The sequence below is a fragment of the Delphinus delphis genome, chromosome 4, assembly GCF_949987515.2.
Source record: "Delphinus delphis chromosome 4, mDelDel1.2, whole genome shotgun sequence".
Classification (NCBI taxonomy): domain Eukaryota; kingdom Metazoa; phylum Chordata; class Mammalia; order Artiodactyla; family Delphinidae; genus Delphinus; species Delphinus delphis.
The window spans coordinates 46,814,897-46,838,682 of NC_082686.1; the positions used below are offsets into that span (position 1 = coordinate 46,814,897).

Sequence of the window (23,786 nt, forward strand, 5' to 3'; positions counted from 1 at the left end):
GCTTAGCAATAGCCACCCAATTTTTATGTTATTTTAGTTTCCATTTCCCACGTTTTTCAAATGTCTGTTATATGGAACTAACTAATGGATTCCCTTATACTGCTATGCCATCTCAATGCACCCCAGTAAAACTTTCAACACCTAGATGGTTGTTCCAGGGACCTCTGTGATCTACCTAACACCAGTGATGGGATCATTATTATCAGAGTCTAAAACAGTGTTTAGTACACAGGATGATTACCAGAAGTTTCTGGAATCAATGCTTGTAGAAAGCAGGCATGAAAAAAGGGAGAAGCAGGGCCAATCACAGTGTTGGCTAAGCCCATGAGGAGCTGTGGATCTAGAGGCACCTTAAAGATTGTCCCCTTTTGGATCAAGATGGCCAGCCTTTTATCAGTCATTGATGTGCACACTCCCACATCCCCAGAAGCTGTGTGACACTGTGTGATGTGGCTTTCTGAAAGGATACCTAAAGGGACTGACAGGTGAAGGTTGTCTTCTGTCAGCACTTTCACAGCTGGAGCAACAAGTTCTTCATTAAAGGGGGATCTGGGTGGTCAATCTCAGTATCCACTACAATGTTCCAAATCAAACTCTTAAAACTCAACCAACACCCTCCTCCTCCAAATATGATCCTTCTCCAGTCTTCCCCTTTTCAGGAATCCATCCAGCAGTTCTAAAATTAGAAACCTAGGAGTCCTTCCTAATATCTTCTTTATTACCAGCCACGCACAATATGGATTAGCATTAAGTGCAAACATTTTAACCTCCAAGTTATATCTCAAATTCTCCCCACTTGGCTTTTAACCACTGCCAACACCTCAGTCTAAGCCACATTCATCTCTCACCTGGAGAATCCCTAGACTCCTTGCTAGACTCTTCCCATTCCCTCTCTTGCCCCTTTTCAACCTAATCTCCACATACAAGTCAGTCTAAACTTCGCAAAGTATACATTGGATCATCTCATGCCTCTGGCTTCAAACCGTTAAGGGCTTCCTATAGAACTTAGAATACAAACTCTTTCACATCTTACCGCTATGCTTTTACTCATTGGTCCCCTCTCTAATCTCATCACAGGCCCCCCTCTCCATTACTGATCACTCTTCAGCCATACAGAATTCTTTCAGTTTCCGGAAGCTGATGAGAATTTCCCTGCCATAAATAAAACATTTTACATTTTCTTCTAACCTCTGGTTATTTTGCCTGGTGAGTTCTTTGTCCTCCTTCAGGTAACCTTCATGCTACCTTCTCAGATAGCTCTTTATTGACCTGCAGGAACAATAGATATATGTGTTGCTATTTAGCATCTCTTGACTCTTCTTTTATATTAATGGAAATTCTCATAATGTAGGAGATCCCTGTATTATAAGTCCTGCCTCTTCAAGGTAGATATCAAAATTCAACCTCCCAGCTGTAATGGCAGGTGGAATGCAGATCTGTGACCCAGAATCTGCCAGTCACTTGCACCAGAGTTAGCCTTCCACTGGGAAGGTACCAACATGAGGAATTGGTCTCACTACAACTTGCCTTTCTGAAAGCAGGTGACGGAAGTGCCAAGCTCTTCAGGGCAGTAATCGTGGATATCCTGAGAGCCCATCCTGAGCATCACTGAGGAAGTGGGGGGTTGTTAAAGCTGTATTTTGGGAGCCAAGTGATGGTGGCTAGCTGCTCTTGCTGGAGCAGCCCCGTGTAATGTGACTGGATATTGTTCCTGGCTCCCTAAGTTTCCCAAAGACTCTGTGAGCCATGTTTTATATGTCGATAAATTCCCTTTCTTCTAGAACCAGCCACAGTGGATTCCATTCCAACCTAACATTTATAATCTCTCAACTAAAGCAATCTGCTCCATTATTCTCTATCTCAAAACTCATTTTATTTGCTTCACTGCATTAGAGGACTTGTAGTCATGCTTGTGGGTTGTCTATCTTCTCTACTAGGTTATAAAATCCCTGAGGGCAGAGTCTGTGTATTTTTTAATTCAGTACTATATATGAGGTTCCTTTGTTGGTTCATTCAACAAACTTTATGGAACTCTTTCTATTGACACAGACACTAAAGAATATAACATTAATAAGAGATGATTCCTCTTTTCAAAGTGCTCACATCATAGCTGGAAGGACAGACACAGAAATCGATCATTAAAATCTAATATGGCCAATACACAGATTAAAATTGTCAAGGATTTTTATAGGTTTACCAAAGAGGTTCATTTAATACAAACTGTGGGAGGAGGGAGGAAGTCAGATTAGGAAAAGACAAAGAAACAGGAGAGGAGGAGGAGGAGTAAAAGTTTCAGGAAGAATTCTTGGAAGATGCAGTGCCAAAGCTTCAAAGAGGTGAAGGAAGGGGAGATGGAATATGGTGCTGAAAAAGAGGATCCTAGGCAAAAGCTGAAGGTCCCACAATGAAGAGCTACATGGTAGAGAAAGGGGCGGGGGGGGGGGGCTTTCACAAGAGGGAGGCAGGAAAGAAGGCACAAGGTGTGGAAGAGACTGGAAAGGAAGGCAAAGCTACATCAGGGATGGACTCGTGCTCCACTGGAGATTTCTAAAATTATGCCTGAATATAGAAAAGGCTTGCAAGGGAATGAAACTAGGAGATTAGTTTGAGTGATCTTTTTTTCTTTCAACATTCCTTATACCATTCTTTTGTCAATTAACTGAAGTTTATAAAAATCCTTTTCCAGCTATCTTCAACACATTCTAGCCATGCTTCTACTGTGTATTTCTCAGCACTGTTATGTTATTTATATATTAATGATAAGGTGTACATTTGGTTTTTGTATGTATTTTGTTTCTAAATACAGACTACATTTCAGGAGTAAACACTGTGTGTTTATCTCTTTGGATCCCCATGATTTTAAACATCTCTGTGAGTATGCATCAGCATTTAATAAATGCTTATGGAAGGGATATGCAAATTATACTTAGGAAACTTGAAGTAAAAGGAACCCTTTCCTTTTCTATGAATGTTAATGTGTAATGTGTACATAAGAAGTTCAAAATATTTGATTGCAATCTGGCCTTTGCCTCCAAAATATTTTTTAATATAAATTATCTATGTGGGTAATGATGTATTGATACATCAACTCACATCCAGCTTTTACAAATGATGCAGAACTCAAAGACTGAGATTATCTAATTGAACTGTGATCCATAATTCTACCAGGATTCACATAAATTTCCTCTCCAGCACCCAGACAAACCACTTGTCTCAGTAACCTTCTCATCTTTTAATTCTCAGTGAAAATGTCCTTAAGGCTTGAACTACAGGGTCCCTGCTTCTTACTCCAGGAGGAAGGAGGTTTCTACAAGACTCTTAGCAGTGGCATGCAAACAGGGAGTGAAATGGGGACAGTAAAATGAAAAATACCATTGGCTGGTTAAGAAAAGAAATAACTTCTTACCATCCCCTATTCATTCTTCACACTACCTAGATTCTGCATTGAAAACTCTCAAATACAAACTGGTGAGCAAGCTTTTATAAGCCTATCACCAACAATGCCAAGTGTAGGCTGAATCTTCAGTGACTGCATCTTTCTAACTCTTCTCTATATTTGTTTCTCAGAGCCACGTGGGCCTGTTCTGCTTTCAATGGGTTAATTACCAAGGAAGCATTTTTCCTCTGTGGTCTAGACATAGAAACATCCAGATATTGTTTCCCTTGAAAGGCAGCCATCCTGCTGAATTTACTTGATCACCAATTCCCATGTTTTTCTAAGGCCAGATGGGGCTAAACACAATTTTTGAAGATTTTTCTCTCTCCTTTTTTCTCACCGATTAACAGCGTGTTTGTTTTTGATTGAGGATGCTGCCAGGCAAACAGAGGGAAAGAGAAGAAAATTCCTTAATTTTTAAGGTGCAGAAACTCAATAATGATGGATTTGCTATAGCCAAAAGGAAACAATCCCTGGACCTAACAAATAAGCATGAAAAAAAAAAGTTACTTAATATTACATAATTTTAGTAATCCCTATATTATAGGGATTTTGAGAATAATATAATTTTCTTAGCTGAAATCCAGAGGTAGGTGTTTTGTTGTAATTACAGGTAGGTAGAGAGTGAGAGAAAAACAGAAAACTCAACCTTTGAAAAAAACCTTAATCCTGACATAGCTAACTATCGCTATGAACTTAGATAAGTCACCTACCTTATTTGAGCCTTTGTTTCTACAAATATAAGCTAAAAGATTTAGGTGACTTTATATTTGTGATCTTTCCATCTCTAAAATTCTTTGACCTCCTATGATTCTCAGCCAATAATATTCTACCTGGAAATAGTACTGATTCTCCTCCTCTGTGTTCCCTGCCCACCGCATCTCCATTTGGAGACACTTTCTTCTGCTTTCTTCTGTAGGAGTTATATAATAAATGTGAAGTGAAGACAGCTGAGCCTGCCCTGAAACCATGATAAATAGCCCCAATGTCCTGATTGCGCATTCCCTGTTGGAAGCCAAGAACTCCATACAGACCTGGGAAGGATTAACTGGTACTCCAGCTGAGTGCAAACTGGCACAGGGGCCAGGCACGTGCAGGCCGCATGAGGTTACTCTGAGACATCTCCTTTCTGGGAGGACCTGGACTTCCCCTCTCCCATTATAGTCTCAGATTCCCGAGTCCCAGAGGCCCCCTGGGCAGCCACAACAAGCCGTGGTGCCAGAAACAGTGGTAAGTAACAGGAACCTAACCCTGACTGTATCACGACTTGCTACAACTCTTAATAACTCGGACAACTCACTTGGCCACCAGCACTGTTTTCTCCCAACTTTGTTAAAATAGCCAAGTCTGTGATTGCTGATGCCCGGTAGTGACATTTCCATTCTAGGCCAGGGGCTGTGAAAACTATGCTTAAAAAGAGTCAGTGTGATCAATGTTCTTAAAAACGGAGTATTTTTTAGTGTCAAACATCATTAAAGTAACTGGAGGGACTGATGAGTTTTGGGCGTTCTGTGACTAAAGGGATGCACCACCCATGTCCCCAGGTGACATGAGGCCAAACTCTGTTCAGATACCAGTGAATCACGTGGGAATAACGAAGGCTGAATTGACAAATGACAGGAACATCACCTCTCACAGGCCAAACCCGCACCAGAGAGGTGTATTGAACCCCCCTCAGAGTCACCCAGACTGGGCCTCTCGTTTCTTTCTGAAACGCCTGTTCCAACAGTATTAGACACACTCTGGAAACAACTACACATTGCTAAATGATGAGTTCTGAGGCAAGGACTTGTCAGTAGTATGGTAATGTGGATAAAAGACAAATATTTTATTTGGTGGTAAAATTGCCTGGCCCTTAAAAAGACACTACAAAATTTCGTTTGACTACAGATGAAGTTAACGATCAAGGTTTGGGGTCTAAATCATTGTCACAGAAGACAAGCAACCCTCCCTTATTTTTTTCTTTTTCTTTTTTTTTTTCCCTCGCTGCCTGTTAGATGCCACAGTAAAGCATACCAAAATAGCAGTTTCAGCCTCAGAGACAGATTTTTAATGCAAGAATCCTCACACCAGATTGCTTTCTTCAAACATCTGATGGAGTATGTTTTTCAGCCCTATCTCCCCATCCAAAAAAAAAAGTTTCAGGATCTAAACATACTTTAATTCTATCTCATTGAATAAAATCATTGAGTAAACACCATTCAAGTGGCTGGAGGGACTGACTGATCACTTTTGGGCCTTTGTGACTAAAGGGATGCACCACCTATGTCCCCAGCTGACATGAAGCCAAACTCTGCTCAGATACTGGTGAACCACATGGGAATAACAAAGGCTGAATTGGCAAATGACAGGAACACCACCTCTCACAGGCCAAACCCCTCACCAGAGAGGTGTACCAAACCTTCCATGGAGTTACACAGACTGGACCTCCCATTTCTTCCTGAAATGCATGTTCTGACAGTATTAGACACACTCTGGAAGCAACTACACATATTTACGAAGGGAGTTCACAGGTGAAGACTTGTCAGTAGCATGGTACTATGCTGTATTCTGTTTTGTGATGATACCACAATTTATTAGTCCATTGTACTCTTGCAGGCACTCAAAGAGTTTTCAGTTCTTTACTACTATGAACTACTACTTTGGGTTACTAAGATCATCTAGTTCATGGCTTTTGATGAAGCTATGTACACGTTTCTGTTGGTTATATATGTAGGTGGGGTATAATGTATCGTCAAGCTGTTTTCCAACGCACGTGTATCAGTGCAAATTTGGACCCCCACCAGCAATGCCTCACAGCAGCGATGCCTGCTCCTTCACATCCTCACCAGCACTCAGTATTCTCCATCCTTCTACCTTAAACATTCTAATAGATGTGTAGTACAGTCATACGGTGGCTTCTAGTTTGCAGCTCCCTGACGACTAATGAGGTTGATACTTTTTCTAAGTTTATTGTCTATTTGAATATCTTCTATTTTAAAGATTCTTCTTAAGCTTTGTTTATCTTTCTATTGGTTTACCTTCCTTTTTCTGATTGATTTGTAAGAGTTCTTTTTTATTCTGGATACGAGTACTTTGAGGCTCTTACAGAGGCTCTTAATTTTGATATAAACTGAATTACCATTAAAAATAAGGATAAAATGTTTTAGAAATAGTTCTTTATGTGTCCTGTTTAAAAGTCTTTGCCTGCTTCAAGATCATCGCCTGACTTTTCCTCGAAAAGCATTATTATTTTCCTTTTACATTTAGATGTATAATCCATCTGAATTTGATTATTTTTTCATATGGATATCCAACTGACCCACAGCATCATTTACTGAAGAGACTATTTTTCTTTGCTGCACTTTTTTCATACTTTTTTTAAATCATAAGTTATTATACAGGAGTAGAGTGAGTATAATTCTGGACCCTCTATTCTATTCCAGTCATCAATTATCTGTCCATTTACCAAAGCCAAACTATCTTAGTTACTATAATTTCATAACAAATTTTAATATCTGGCAAGGTAAGTCCTTCAACTAAGTTCTTCTCCAAGAATGCTTTGTGTATCCTTGGCCCTTGTATTTCCAATTTTCACTGAACAAAAACCATGTTGTTTTTAATTAGGATTACACAATCTGTAGAATCATTTGAGCAGAATTAATATCTTAACAATATTGAGTTTTCCATCTGTGAACATGGAATAGCTTCTCCATTTGTTTAGATTCTCTGTAATTTCTCTCAGTAATGTTTTGTAGTTTGATTGTAGAAGTGTGCACAATTTATTACATTAGTTGCTAGTTATATGGTTTTTTATGTTGTTATAAATGGTAATGTTTTAATTTTCCATTTTCTTCTGGTACATAGAAATATTTATAAAATTATGCATACTAACCTTGTATTTAGGGGCATTGCTAAATCTTCTTGTAAATTCTTGTTTTTCTGTAGTCTGTTGATGTGATATTAAACCACCCTTGAATATCTGAAATAAACTCTTCTTGGTGGCAAATATAACATCCTTTTTATGTATTGCTGGGTTGACTTTGTTAACATTTTCTTAATTTTGCATCAGTGTTAATGAAAATTTTTGATTTATAATTTTTCTTTATTATTATGTCTTTCTCAATTAAAGAACTCTTAAATGTTCCTCTTAAAAAGCATTAGAAAAGAAACTGTTCTCTCTTTTTCTGTTCTCTGGAAGAATTTATACAGTGTTGTTATGTCTTTCTCAAATGTTTGGAAGAATTCACCAGTGAATCTATCTTTGCCTAGGAATTTGATTATGAGAATGCTCTAATTAAGAATCAAAGTTTTAAAATACATATCTGATTTTTAAAATTTTCTATTTCATCTTATGAAAAACTTAATGTTATTGGGTTTTTGAATTATTAACTCATATCACCCAAATTATCAAATTTATTGGAGAAAGTGTTCATAATATCATCTCATTTGATTATTATGATCTGTACATTTTCATTTCTGAAAATTTGTGTCTTCTTTTTTCTTTATTAATCTTGTGATGTTTATCAATTTTATGAATTTTATCAAAATACCAACCCTTAACTTTGTTGATTTTTCATTTTATTTCTGCTCTTTATTATTTCCGTCCTTATGTAATTCTTAGTTTTTATTTGCTTTTTGTTCTCTTGCTTCTTGAGTTGTAAGTTTAAATAAATTGATTTTTAGTCTTCTTTTCCAATATGCAGTTGACCCTCAAACAATGTGCAAGCTAGGGGTGCCAACCCATACAGTCAAACATCCATGTATAACTTTAGAGTAATTTTTCTATATCTGGAGTTCTGCATCTACAGATTCAACCAACCACAGATCATGTAGTACTGCAATATGTGTTTATTGAAAACAATCCACATATAAGTGGACTCACACAGTTCAAACCCATGTTGTTCAAGGGTCAACTATATAGAGAATATATTCTGACCACAGTGGAATTAGGCTAGAAATTAGAAACCATTCTGAACTGAATTATACTGGAAATATATCAAAAATTTTATTGCTGCAATTTCTCTCTAAGTATGCCTTTAACTGCAGCAATACAATTTTTGACATATTTCCATTGTAACTCAGTTGAGATATATATTATATACATGCCTATTTATATATATATGACATATATATGACATTACAATTCTTGTTTTATATATGTCAGTAGTCACTTTTATTTGCCCACATATTTTACACCTCTGGAGTTCATAATTTCCTCCTATATTTCCATGCTGAATCTGGAATTATTTTTCTACCTGAAAAAAGTCAATTTAGTTTTACAAAAGTAGACTTGCTGGTGACAAATTCCCTCACTTTTTATTTGACTAAAACTATCATCTTCACTTTTGAAGGATAATTTTTTGGTATAAAATGATAAGTTGGCAGTTATCTTCTTTCAATATTTTAAAGATGTCATTTTATTGTCTTCTAGCTTCCATAATTTCTGTTGAGAAATTAGATGTCATTCTCAGTAATTTTTTTAAGGCACTGATTTTAGGTTTTTTCTCTTTGTACTTGATTTTCAGATTTTATAATATACTTAGGTGTAGTTTTGTTTATCTTCAACTTGCGATTCCCAGACTTTTCTAAATCTTTCAGTTGACATCTTTCATCAGTTTTAGAAAATTTAAATACTGATTTCCCATATTTTCTCTTTTTCCTCTTGTGACTCCTATTATATGTACATTAGACCTTAGATAATCCTACATATCTTCATTCACCTTTTTAATGTTTTCTACATGCTTAATTTTGTATACTTTTAGTGACTTGTCTTTCAATCTACATGTTCTGTATACTTCTCTCACTAATTTACTCTTAAGAACACCCACTGATTGCAGTACATTGAGCTCCATAGAGGCAGCGCCAGGGCAAGTGAGAGCCGGACGGGCACTGGGCGACTCTGTGCCTCGTGGAGGAAAAATAATTAAGCATGGGCAAAGGAGATCCTAAGAAGCCGAGAGGCAAAATGTCATCATATGCATTCTTTGTGCAAACTTGCTGGGAGGAGCACAAGAAGAAGCACCCAGATGCTTCTGTCAACTTCTCAGAGTTTTCTAAGAAGTGCTCAGAGAGGTGGAAGACCATGTCTGCTAAAGAGAAAGGAAAGTTTGAAGACATGGCAAAGGCGGACAACGCCTGTTATGAAAGAGACATGAAAACTTATATCCCTCCTAAAGGGGAAACAAAAAAGAAGTTCAAGGATCCCAATGCACCCAAGAGGCCTCCTTCGGCCTTTTTCTTGTTTTGTTCTGAGTATCATCCAAGAATCAAAGGAGAACATCCTGGCCTATCCATTGGTGATGTTGCAAAGAAACTGGGAGAGATGTGGAATAACACTGCTGCAGATGACAAGCAGCCTTATGAGAAGAAGGCTGCTAAACTGAAGGAAAAGCACAAGAAGGATATTGTTGCATATCGAGCTAAAGGGAAGCTTGATGCAGCAAAAAAGGGAGTCGTCAAGGCTGAAAGAAGCAAGAAAAAGAAGGAAGAGGAGGAAGATGAGGAGGAGGAGGAGGTAGATGAAGACGATGATGATGATGAATAAGTTGGTTCTAGCACAGTCTTTTTTTCTTGTCTGTAAAGCATTTAACCCCCCTGTACACAACTCACTCCTTTTAAAGAAAAAAATTGAAATGTAAGGCTGTGTAAGATTTGTTTTTAAACTGTACAGTGTCTTTTTTTGCATAGTTAACATACTACTGAATGTGTCTCTAGATAGCCCTGTCCTGGTGGTATTTTCAATAGCCACTAACTTTGCCTGGTACAGTATGGGGGTTGTAAATTGGCATGGAAATTTAAAGCGGGTTCTTGTTGGTGCACAGCACAAATTAGTTATATATGGGAATGGTAATTTTTTCATCTTCAGTTGTCTCTGATGCAGCTTATACGAAATAATTGTTCTGTTAACTGAATACCACTCTGTAACGGCAAAAAAAAGAAAAGTTGCATTCTGAATGCTTCTAAGTAAATACAATTTTTTTTATTAAAAAAAAGAACACCCACTGAGTTCTTAACTTTAGATACTATATTTTTCTATTTTAGATTGTTTATGGTTTTTTTACAGAGTATAATTTGCTGAAGAAATTCTCCATACTTTCATATATTCTTCCCATATTCTTCTCTAATTTATTTAATACATCAATCATAGTTATTTCAGAGATCTTGGTTGGTAACTCTGATAGCTGGATCATCTATTGGTCTCCCACTAGATTCCATCTTTTTTTTTCTTGACCATCAATCATATTTTCATGTCTTTTTGCATGTATAGTAATATTTTATTGTGTCAGACATTGAGTATAAAAGAAATGAAGAGAATCTGAATGATATTATCTTTAACCAGAAAGGGTCCCCCCCTTTCCTGTGTTATGCATCTCAGGTAAGATGATGATCATTCTATCTAATCAGTAATTAACTTCGGTCAGAGCTGGATTGCAGAATAAGAATCAGTTTACATCTGTTTCAGCCCACTTCCTTGGGAACGGCCATCTGCAGCTTACTGATAGTCAAATTGTTCTCTTTATCCTTGATCATGAAATACTTTAGGATTTCCAGCTCTGTCATTCATAAGTTTCCAGCCCAGCTCTTCAGCCTCCACTTTAGGCCTTTTAATGATCTAGCAAATGTCTTGATTGAGAGACTTAATGAAGTGACTAAGGCAGGCCCACTCTCACTGGTATGGCTTAGATTTCATTTTGCCTTTTTGAAGCTTTTGGACTTCCTTCACTATCTCCAATGCTGCTGCAGATCTCTAGAACTGAGACAATGTCATATGGGGTAAATTAGCCAAGGATTTGAAGAAGTTCCTAAAGTTTCAAATTTGTCTCTCTAACCTCCTACAACTGCTAAAACAACAAGAACAACAACACTTTGCTAGTTTATTAATTTTTTTGCTTAGAGTGAGTTAATGCCTAAATTAAGCCCAATCTGCAACCATGCCATTAATCAGTTAAATTCCCCAAAGGGAAAAATTCCCAGGATCCAGCAAATGTCCCTAAGGGAGAAAAAAAAAATCAGCTCACCTCAGAAAATTCCCCTTCAATCTAGAGTCTTTATCTTCTTTCCCCATGGCTAGGTGGCAGGGGTCGGGGTGGGGGGCGGGGGAGGAGAGGGTAGTGAGGAGGGTTGGGGAGTGAGTGAATTGACTAGCCAAGTATTTTTCCACATCTATTATGGTAAACCAGGTTCCAAGACCTTAGAATTTCAAATGCTAAGAATTAATCATTTTGTATTTCAGCTGTGACCAGAAGAAACCAAGGTTTAACATGAACAGGATAAAGGTACAGTAAAAAGTATACAGAGATAAGAATAAATTATATTAATCCTTTCTTCATCATCCTACAGCATTATTATCTGACTCCTGCCTATACTCAACTAAAACTTCACTGTCAAGTGCTTCCTTTCTACTCATTTAATCTAACGACCTTTTTTCAAGTTTTGCTTTTTATCTACCCTTCTACAGAACCTCATATAGTGTCCCAGAGACATCAGAACCCAAGGACAATCATTAGCTTTTTCACTTAGAAGGCACTACCTATCTTATTGGTCTTATTCATCTTCAGTGAAATATAGATTACATATTAGAGTCTTAGTCATATAATTAAGACTGTGGTTGCATCCCCAAATAAAATGCCCCATTACTGTAGCTTATATTAAATTTAAATATACCATAAACATATTCTAGCCTATAAAGCCTGCATAAATGTTACAGTTACAAAAAAGAGAGCATGTATTAACTGAGGGTTTGTTGGGGGTTTGTTTGTTTGTTTGTTTTTGTTGTTGTTTAAAGCATATAGCTACAATGAACGAAATGTTTCCAGCTTGCTAATACATTCTGGATCATGGTCATTAGTTTACGCTTGCTTTTTTCCACAGGTATTTATCATCATAAGGTGGGACAAATTGAACTCACTTAACAAAAGTTAAGACCATAGAGCTTTCGGCTCTTTGAATATCAAAAATTAACTTGTTAAGACTGTTAGCCATACTGAGATGGCATAAGAAAGGGAAAGAAATTGCATGCCAGCTCTATTTATTTTGAAAGCTTTCAGCACTGGGTTACACAATGGAGAAATCTCAAGGACATTCCTATGTCTGTGTGTTTGTAATGATTACATGAAAATCAAGCACTACTCTAAGAAATGAATCATACTCAAATGCTTTGGAGTTAAAATACTGGGTATGTGGAAGAGGTTCCCTAACAGGGACTGGTACTTTCATGAAGTGACTTTAAGATCAGGACAGGAGATTTGCTACTTGATGTAGGTATAATCTTGATCACGTACATGAGCCAAAGTAGGGAGTTAATTTTAGATACCAATAAATAGATCATCACGGTAATTCACAAATTCATAAACTTGAGAATAAACAATATTTTTTCTAATTGTAGATAATGTGGATATTCCATAAATAAAAATGTTAGCTTTTTTTCATCACTCTATTTAAAGTCCACTTAGGATGCACCACAAACTCCTTGGCCATGGCCTATGAAGACCACCAGGGTCAGGCTCCTGCCTACTTTGTAATTTTACCTCTCCCCAAACATCCTGCATTTCGGCTACTTTATTTTTTTGCGGTATGCGGGCCTCTCACTGCTGTGGCCTCTCCCGCCGCGGAGCACAGGCTCCGGACGCGCAGGCTCAGCGGCCATGACTCACGGGCCCAGCCGCTCCGCGGCATGTGGGATCTTCCCGGACCAGGGCACGAACCCGTGTTCCCTGCATCGGCAGGCGGACTCTAAACCACTGCGCCACCAGGGAAGCCCTCGGCTACTCTAAATCACTTGATATTAAAGGTGCATAATGATAATTCTCATTTAGCACTAATTGCTTCTTCTACCTAGAATTTCTTTCCCTGCCTTTCTTTCTTACAGTGAGAAATGTCAAATTCAGTGTGAATTCTTTCCTGAACTCCTGAACACAGACACTTTTTATTTTCTTGTTCTTGTAGCATTCTATTCATACATGTATTATAGCCTCCACCTCATTACTCTCTCTAGCTTTTGCATCCTTCTAGGGAAGGGAAAACATTATAAGAACATTGACTTCCCTAATACCAGTACTTTATCTGAAACATAAAAGCTATAGTTAATTAATGTAGAAGAAACAAAGAGACAGAGGGAGAGAGGGAGAGAGGGAAAGAAGGAAGGAAGGAAGGAAGGAAGGAAGGAAGGAAGGGAGGAAGGAAGGAAGGGAAGAAGGGAGGGAGAGAGGGGAGGGAGGGAGGTAGGAAGCAAAGACAGACTTTAAGTTTTAAATATGATCCCAAAAATATCTAGAACCTAAATTTTCAATTAGTAAGCCCATAATACTATATTTTGGAAGAGCAACGAGTCCTTAAATATTCAAAATATAGTGATATAATAAAGAAGGGAGTTTGTACATACTGTACAGGCTTATACATAACCAATGTAAAGATATAGCAACTTACATTTTGGTCTGTTTTTTACTTTGCCTTTCTCCAATGAGGCTTCATTTTCTGTTCAGTTCATTTCCTGTGCAGGATTTGCTACCTGCTCTCTTACTTTGTTACATCATTTCTTAGAGTCTTTTTCTCTGTTCAGTGACGGCAACTGAAATGGGCTTTGGATGTCATGGTGTGAAATAATTCTGTAAAGCATTATAAAGTATTATCTTTATTACCATTAAATTTTGTAGATTGTGAATTAGAGTTGCTGACATATAAAAATGATATGTGTTGATGCCATGCCAAATACCATTTCTATTTTCTGAGACAGAGTCGAGGAGTCATTAAAATCTGGACATAGTTCAGACGTGCCTAGGGCTCAAATAACTTATTCTCTCTATGACAGTTATATAGTACTTATGAGTCATGAAGTACATTACATGTAATATCCATTTGATTCTTTATCTTTCAGGGCAGGGAAACTCAGACTTCTAGAGAATAAATAATGGACACATAACTAATTAGACAGTAAACTGCCAAGTTAGGGCTTAAAACTGGTTTGATTTCAAGTGTTTGTCTTCTTTTTTACTATACCATAGTTGTCTTCTTGTTCATGCTTATTCCCTGGCCCCCTCTCAACATACCCACCCCCAAAAGAATGATACTCTGAGTGCTGGCTGATCATCTGCCCCTTTATACTTTGCTGCTACATCTAAGCTCATTTTCATGCCTACGAAGAAGCCAACTTTCCAGAAGTACAGGTTGAAGTCTAGATGTCCTCTAGATGTCTCTGTGAGACACAAGGACTTGGATGAACTTCTGAGTAAAATGCACTTCAGCATTTGCTGGGTTTAGGTGGATTAGCATGAATTAAAGTTCAGTTTGGTGGTCATTAACAGTGTTCACCAAATATTTTTAGCTCTCCTGGGAATTTTTTGTAGGGTTATACTGTACCCTTGAATTTAGGTGTAGCTATGTAAATAACTTTGGCCAAAGAAATGTGAGCAGAAGTGGTGTGTTATTTCCAAGAGGAAGCTTTAAGAATCAGTGTATGATCTGTGCCCTGCCTCAACTGCCGGGTGGGGGGGTTGACTTGACAATCTGGCAGTGTAGACATGTAGCCTCTCCTATCCTGTTTTCTGATGGAAGACAAGGAACAGATCATCCCATGCCCCACCCCCCCACAAAAACCAACCTACAATGGACCTGTAATGTGAGCAAATGTTTAAAACTTCTAAAATTTTGGAGTTCTTACCAAGCATAACTTAGATAACTTAGCCTATCTTAACTGGTACACTTACTTTAAATACATTATTCCAATTCAGCAGTAATGCTGAATGGCATAGGTCAATGGAGTCTTTTTGAATCTATAAAATTTTGGTGTGGACTGCTCTTAATTAAGACTATTACTGAAATATTCAAAGGCTCATTGTCAGCTTATTGCTAATAAGTTTTTCAATAAGTATTGCAGTCTATGACACTGAAAAATAAACCAGTGGAAGAAATAATTCCATGGATAGTCATCTGCATAAGGAGACCTAAGAGGAGGGATAGGAATGGCTGCATTTATGAGAACCTTCAATTTTCCTCCTCCCCCCATCTCAGCTGCCTCCAAAGATCACAGTTTCAAGACCAAGTCTTCCTACTGAGACAAGCTAGACAATCTTTCCTTTAGAGTCTTCAGACAAGTACTCATCTTGGAAAACTCTCCAAGGGTAAACAGAGGTGGAGACATATGCTACTATTGCACTTTGACTCTCCTCCAGCCTAAGTGGTTGGGTGCTTCATTTCACAGATTTCAGGGTCCCTTTGGGCTTTCTTAGTCTTGACTGGCAGCCCCAGTCAAAAGATGCCTGCAGTGAATAATTTGAGGGTTCATTAATAGACTAAGTAATTTCCAGTTCTGTACATGACAACCACTTAGATCCAAGCCAAATCTTGTCCACACACGTGCCGGCAAGGTTTCCTATCAAAGCCACAAACACTGAGCACAGCTAAGTTAGAGTGTGGCCAAAATCTGTGTTTTAACTTAATTTCTGTGTTAAATTTTCATCTGGAATTTACCCTAAAGAATCAGGATTGAATTTCCGAAGATGAAATTTGAGTAAACGAGGACTGGACACAGAGATGTACATTTACTTCTTCCAATTCTACATAAACAAGGATTGAGCCAAACCCTACCACAGTGGGTGTGCTTATACACCACAATCAATACTGGGTTATCACACCTAGTATAAATTGTCATTTGTTATACTCAAGTTCAGAATGGTCCCTGTCCTTTGATTTCCACTTAGATTTTTTTCTCCAGATCAGAAATGTAGAGCTAAGAATTTGTTCCAGAAAGAAAGAAATGCAATTTAGTTAGTAAGAAGAAATAAAAATCTTTAAAACCTATTATATGGAGTAAGTTCAGACAAAACAAACCTGACAAAATTTTCCTATCTCTTAGATAAATATGAATACAAAATTAAAAATGATTTCAGTAAGTTCGGTCTATATTTTTAGATAATTTAATGACCATCAATACTTCTTAACAGCCAATGGCTTAGATATGTTGGCATACTCTAACACTTTTTCTTATCATTACCCTGTTGTACAGGTAAAGACAGAAAAAAGTAATAAAGGGCCAAAATTTTTCCTGCAAACGTACGTTTTGGTAATATGTATTTAAAAGCTCCATTTTTAGACTTGTCAAGTTTTAAATACTAACATCTTTCAGTCTACACATTTATTACATTTTACATATTTTTAAAATATGGCAATAGGTTTTTAAAAGAATTCTATGGAAAATTACATTAAAATATGACTATACACAATTAAATAAAAATCAAAATAACATCCACATTTGAGACAGTGATACAAATTCTAAAAGCCTCAGAGGTGGTGTATAATTGATAAAAAGGCAGAAGGAAGACACAATGGTAAGCAAACTCGCAGGAATAATTTAAACTACCTTTCGGGCATATTATCCCTTTCTAAGTCACTTGAAATATACTATTTTCATACTCTGGGAGAAAAAAAAAAGAAAACCACATTCATCATCGCTTTCAGGAAATAGCTCTGCAGATTCTCTTTGCTTGTGGCTACATCAGTCCTGCAACAGCTGGGTATGTGGGTGGTACACATCAGGTCTGCCGGTTTCCAAACTGAACCTGCGTCTCCTGAAATATTACAGTACCTCCTGGCTCTGTCGGGGTGTCCATGGCTCCTGTCTACGTGTTGGGATGGAGACGAGGTGGGGTGCATGGAGAATGGGGGAAGCACCTGAGAACACATGCCTGGCGTCTGTGGAGACCGCCAGTGTGTAAACCACTTATGTGACAAGACTAATTCCGAAGGGAAGAGGAGCAGCCATTTTCCCCCCTTCAGTTCCAACAGCTGCAACCCTCCACACAGCCGCTACTCTGGGTTTAGGACAGAAGAAAAACAAAAGAGAAGTGGGACACTCTGCAGTCGTTTGGCTGCTTAGAGTGTAAGGAAAGCCACCAAGGGAAGAGCAAAAGTCTTCTCTGCACGTGCCCCATACTGTTCCGTGTAGGCTCTGCTACTCCAGCCAACACCACAAAGGTTGACCTCTTGCCTACCCAAAAATCCTCTGCAGTCTGGCAACTGTCCCTCGTGTGGTGACACTGCAGTCCAGGCTTGCACAGTGCGGGAGAGAGCAGGAGAGTCCCACCCCAGTCATAGGGACTATGAGTGACACATGTCACTCCTGCTCATGTTTCATTGGCCACCTCTAGTCACTTCTAGGCAACGCCCGACTTCCAAGGGCATGGGATTGTAGTCCTTGTGTATCCAGAAGTGGATATTGATGAACATTAGCGCCATGTGCCCTCATCCTCTAAAGCCCTAAAATTAAGTTCTAGGTATATGTAACCTCACCTTCCCAGAGAATGCACCTGTCCATTCTCTGATGTCCAGGGGTCTGAGTTCTCACATTTGGATTCTAGTCTCCCTCCCAAAGAAGAGATAGGAGGGAAATACATGGAGTGTGTCTACCCTGTGGAGTCTGAAAGCAGAGAGTTGGTTCCCTAAAAGTCTGCAAAGGCAAAAGTAACCAAAAATACATCACAGTCTAAGGCTGTAAGCAGCTCTACTCCCTCTCCACCCCAATAATGCAATGTTTGGAAGGGGGTATTGACTTGTGTCTCCCTGGGCTTTGCCTTTCTGCCTCTTGTTTTATGACTGACTTTTCTTATTTGGTTCTGGGTATTGATTCTAGTGGAAGGGAAGAAGAGGAGGAGACAAAGAGGTAGAAAGATAAAGAGAGATGGAAGGAGAGAAGGGAGGAAGGGAGGAAGGGAGGGAAGAAGAAAAATAGAAATTAACTTGTGAGACTGTAAAGTTCCTTCAAAACCATCAATTCATATGAGCTTCAAAACAACCCTTAGAAGAACATATATATATATATCCCCAAGTAATCAGTGAAGAAACTACAACTCAGAAGGATACATAAAATAAAATTTAGGGCAAAAGCAGAAAAAAATCTTAATCAGGGGCAGTTTCCACTTATATTGCGGCCTTTGGAAACCCAAAGACAAAACCATGTTTTAATACATCCCTGGTCTCTTCTGAATGTCAGATGTCACTTGCCTTTAATCCCAATGTTCATTTTAATTTTTGACGACATCTAGATTAACTTTAAATGGATTTCTTTATGGTCTCCTCACCTGCCTCCAATCCATCAAAACTTAACCTGGGAACTCAAACTGTGCCTGACCTTATTCTGGATCATAGACACAGCATCTTCATGGGTCCCCAACCTTCTCTTCTAGCCCTTCCATGCCAGCTCATGCCTTATGGGCACCCAACTTGTCCTGTCTCAACACCCCACAAATGGGACTCCAGTTTAAACCAGCTTACTCCATGGTGGCTGGTTTTGCACCTTGAGCCACACCTTGGTGATACAGGTAGGCATGGGAGGAAGGAGTGGAAACATTCCCTGAGGTCTGTGGGTTCATGGGCATAACACTGAATGCTCCCTTCAGCCCAGAAACGAAAAGTCGGGCTTCTAAAACAGAGAGGCAAAGGCTCCTATTTGCCAAGCTACTTAGAAGAAGAATGTAAATGCCAGCAGCTCAGGTTGTCAGTAGGACTGCTGGAAGGTATGGGAACTTGCAGAGCGAGGCTGCAGTGTCATGATCTCCTGGAGACAGGGCCAAGGCCGGCCAAGGACTCTGAGAGAGGAAGGGAAGGAGCAGGAATGTGTTTCCCAGCAGCATGTTTGAGAACAAGCAGTTATCTTCCCCAAAGCCATCTGTGAGACTCTCAAATTGTGCCTGAGAAAGAAAAGGGCGAGACAGAGAGAGAAAAGTGAATACTGGAAAAAGCAGGTATCTCTTTGGGAGTCGCGAGGGCAGCAAAAAGACTGTCTACTAGTCTGTTAGTCTCGGCAGCTGCATATCTGTGAATCCAGCCACAGTCAGGGTTTCTAAGCCCCTGTTTCTGAAAAATGTGGCAAGGGTTTAACCTGAAATGTAGACTGTGGAGGGCTCTGGTGTGATCTAAATCAGAGGAAACTGTGAGTTCCTGACCTAGGTCCCTCAGCACACAAGGTCACTCGGGTGACATACTGACTAGTTTGGCCCTTGCTTACAGACTGTCTTTAGTTCATGGAAGACTGTGGGGGAACATGCCTCAAATTGGAATGGAATCTCACAGGAAGAAGGTCTGCCCAAGTTTTTTGTCTCTCTCGATTACAGCCTGAGTACAGTTCTGAAGTATAGGTGGCAGATGAGAATCTCCGCGTTGAGAGGTTTTTGCCAAGCACTCTTTCCAGGCAATAGAGGGCAGGTTTTCTGTCTGGAGCCATAGCACTTCCTCTCAGCTACTTAGTAATCTGCAAGAAGTATCACCTCTTATCTTCACACCAATGGGAGCTGTCTTGTTTAGGAATGTCTTTGGTGGCAAGTAACAGAAAACCTACTTTATAGCAGCTCCAACAGATACAGATGTACTTCTCTCACCTAATAAGATTTTGGATCTAGATGGCAGCTGTGATCGATTCAGAAGCTCAGTGACATCAGGACTACCATCTCTGGAATTCTCTTACCTTTCCCCTCATGCTTTTCTCTTTCATGGTCAAAAGATGGTTGCTGGGGCTTCCCTGGTGGTGCAGTGGTTGAGAATCTGCCTGCCAATGCAGAGGACATGTGTTCGAGCCCTGGTCTGGGAAGATCCCACATGCCGCAGAGCAACTGGGCCTGTGAGCCACAACTACTGAGCCTGCGCGTCTGGAGCCTGTGATCTGCAACAAGAGAGGCCGCGACAGTGAGAGGCCTGTGCACCACGATGAAGAGTGGCCCCCGCTTGCCACAACTAGAGAAAGCCCTCGCACAGAAACGAAGACCCAACACAGCCATAAATAAATAAGTAAATAAATAAATTTAAAAAAAGAAAAAAAGATGATTGCTGATCGATGGAAGAATGGATAAAGAAGTTGTGGTGATATGGGAACATATGTGTATGTATAACTGATTCACTTTGTTATAAAGCAGAAACTAACAAAAAAAATTAAATTAAAAAAAAAAGTTGTGGTGTATATCTGTATATACAATAGAAGATTATTCAGCCTTAAAAAGGAAGGAAATCCTGTCATTTGCAACAATATAGATGAACCTGGAGGACATTATGCCAAGTGAAGTAAGGCAGACACAGAAAGAAAAATACTGCATGATCTCACTTATGTGTGGCATCCACATAGAAGCAGAGAGTATAATGTTGGCTACCAAGGGCAGGAAAGCAAGGGTGGATGAGGAGACATTGGTCAAAGGGTACAAAGTTGCAGTTATGTAGGATGAACTGGTCTACAGATATAATGTCCAACATGATAACTATAGTTAATAACACTGTACTGTACACTGGAAATTTGCTAAGAGAGTAGATTTCAGGTGCTCTGACAGCAAAAAACAATTATGCTAACTGTGTAAGGTGACCCATAACAACTTGACCCATAATTAACTTGACTGTAATAATCACTTCACTATGTATATGTGTATCAAAACATCGTGATGTAGCCCTTAAATATACACAATTTTATTTTTTTAAGATGGCTGCTGCATCATTGGACATTATGCTTATGTTCAAAGTAGGAAAAGGGGGGCAGGCCGGTGCCCTCTGTGATAATCCCCATTTGTCCGGACAACAGCTCCATCGGAATCCCCATCACACCTCTCTGTGTCCCACCCATCAGATCTCCATCACCCAACCATACCTGGCATGAAGGGAACCTAGGGAGGTGAGAATTTAGCTAGAAACCGTACCAGCCTGGACAAAATTAGCCTTCTGTCAACTACAAAGAGGAAGAAGTTCCTGGGGAGGCACCGAACAGTATCTGCCACACGCTGTGCATAGCACTGATCAAATTGCTTTGAAGTGTTCTGTGTCTGTCCCTGTCTCCCCTCCCACCAGAATTAATGGCACTTGGCAGACAGAGGCACCCAACCATTCCTGTATTCCCAGCACATGGCACATTGCCTGGCACAAAATAGACTTAACAAACATAACTCAAGATCAAAAAAATATTGGCTGAACCACACTCCAAATAATAGGCAAAAGAATTGCATCTAAATTCATTTTTGCATGCACTTCTCTCTTTAAAGGTAACAGGAGATATTGATGTAAACGAAACATCAGTTACCCAAAAGACAGACACTCCAAGAAATGAGTGTATGATGCTACTTAGATGTACACAGTTTCTAACACAAATACAATGGGGTAGGTAATAATAATAATAGCCATCACATTGGAAAATTTCATGCTCTATATATGCTATCTTTAATCCTAATATCTTTACAAGGTAAATATCACTTGCCTCATTTTAGAGATGCTGGGAAAGTGGCACAAGGTCTAAGAGCTGCAAATGGTAGAACCAGAGTGTGAACCGAGTATATCTATCTATCTTTCTCCACTGTCCATCTTGCCTCTTGCAGGAGGGTGTCCAGCATGCTCACTTTTCTCAAGGGAAACACCGATACTGGAAGATCACCTAAGGCCTCCAACTAGATACGGGGCTTACTACTGTCTCCAAGGACACCCTTCCATCTTTCCTCTAGGCCTCCCTCAACACTTCACTAAGCAGAGGGAGCAGTGCTGTGCTGTTGAAGACCTAGTGGTGTTGCTGAGCATGAGGAAAGGCTTATTTTTTCCCCAGAATCCATGATAAACCTATAAAGAAAGCGAGGGAGCCAGAATGGGGCAGGCCCCTCTGAAGCCAACCCATTACAGCCTGTAAACCTAGACCTACTTGTAGGAGCAGAAACATCTATTGACTCTTCTTTCAAGCAGCAAGCTGGGGCCATCAGGCTGACCATGAGTAAGAGTTGAGGCATGTGCATATGGCTTTGGACTACTAGATGAAACATGTCATGAATTTCTATCAACTCATATGAGAAAGTGCAAACCAGGATGAAATGGCTACATGTTGGCTTATGGCTTCAGGTTGCCCACAATGGTCTACAAGTGTCTGCAGTCCCCTGGCCACCATCTTTCTAATTGATTAATCAAGCTTTGTGCCAAGAGCTTGGAGTCAGGTATGCCTCTGTGGGCAGATGTGATATTTCAATCCTGACTTACCTAAAAGCCAATATCACATAGCCTGCAGTCTGGGCGTGTGTCGAAATCGTACCAGTTGCTTTGCTTATGGCAAATACAATACAGATGAGATTCTTCATCAAGAAATCAGAACCTAATTCAGTAAAATCTACTCATGCAGTTCAAAAACAGTTTTCTTTGAGGATTTCAGGATGCCCAGGGGCTGTGAGACAAGCCCATCCAAGGAGTGTTCATGGCATGTGCACTCTCCTAAAACATTCACTTCTGAGAATATGCAGAAAATAAGGGTGGAGTTGGCAGCAGTGAAAAACCCCAGGTAAGTCACAGCAAACCAAAACTGGCTTTTAAGGATCTATAGTTCAGCAACAAGATACACACTTAGTTCTTATAATCCTTTGGATGAAATAAGGGAATTCTCCACTATACTGAAAAAACTATTCTGAGCTATTCAGGCACAAACAGAGACAGTACGCTTTGGTAGGGAACCCTGATCTGGGATTTAAAGCCAGAATTATAAGCTCAAAAAGAGAGAAAAGATGAACTGGGGTTGTCAGAAATAGAATCATTTTATTCTTCATATTTTCACCAATATAACAATTATATATTTCAACAATGATTTTTTTTTTAATTGGTGTCAAATGGATTACTCAGGAACCTCACATTTTGGTGTACTGAGAGTAAGTATAGCAATTGTTCAAATAGGAGTACAGAGTTTGGGGCTTCCCTGGTGGTGCAGTGGTTGAGAGTCCACCTGCCGATGTAGGGGACGTGGGTTCGTGCCCTGGTCCGGGAGGATCCCACGTGCCGCGGAACGGCTGGGCCCGGGAGCCATGGCCGCTGAGCCTGTGCGTCCGGAGCCTGTGCTCCGCAGCGGGAGAGGCCACAGCAGTGAGAGGCCCGCGTACCGCAAAAAAAAAAAAAAAAAAAAAAGTACAGAGTTCGCAATCGGATAAACACTGGGAAAGAAAGAAAAACCTACTGCACTGGGCTGGGAGTCGCTCATGTGCTCAGTGTCACTTGTAGCCTTCACAGGCCCTCTGCCCAAGTCCACATGGCCAGGGACTCCTGGGGCTTGTGCCTGGGACCTCCAAGGCAATGGTGTCTTGTCGTGGTTCCCCAGCTTGTTGTGGTCTGCAAATCTCTCCCAACCAACTCTAAACCAGAGGTAAATTTTGAAGTGGGCCATCTGTGAAAATAAGTGGTTACCCTCAAATTCACTTATCAGAATCTCTGCAATCTGGAGCTCTTGGTTATGGCCAGGGAAGAGCAGGATGGTAGGCTGGGAGTAGGTGGCCCTACCTCGAACTCTGTCACTGGTTGCGCGTATTAAAACCATTATTATAGAGGCTTCCCTGGTGGCGCAGTGATTGAGAGTCCGCCTGCTGGTGCAGGGGACATGGGTTCATGCCCCGGT

At 39.8% G+C, this 23,786-nt stretch overlaps 1 pseudogene; it reads left to right on the forward strand.

The window, feature by feature from the left end:
- The first annotated feature begins 2,718 nt into the window (after positions 1-2,718).
- On the forward strand, positions 2,719-9,962 carry LOC132424036 (high mobility group protein B1 pseudogene; annotated as a pseudogene).
- The last annotated feature ends 13,824 nt before the right edge of the window (positions 9,963-23,786 follow it).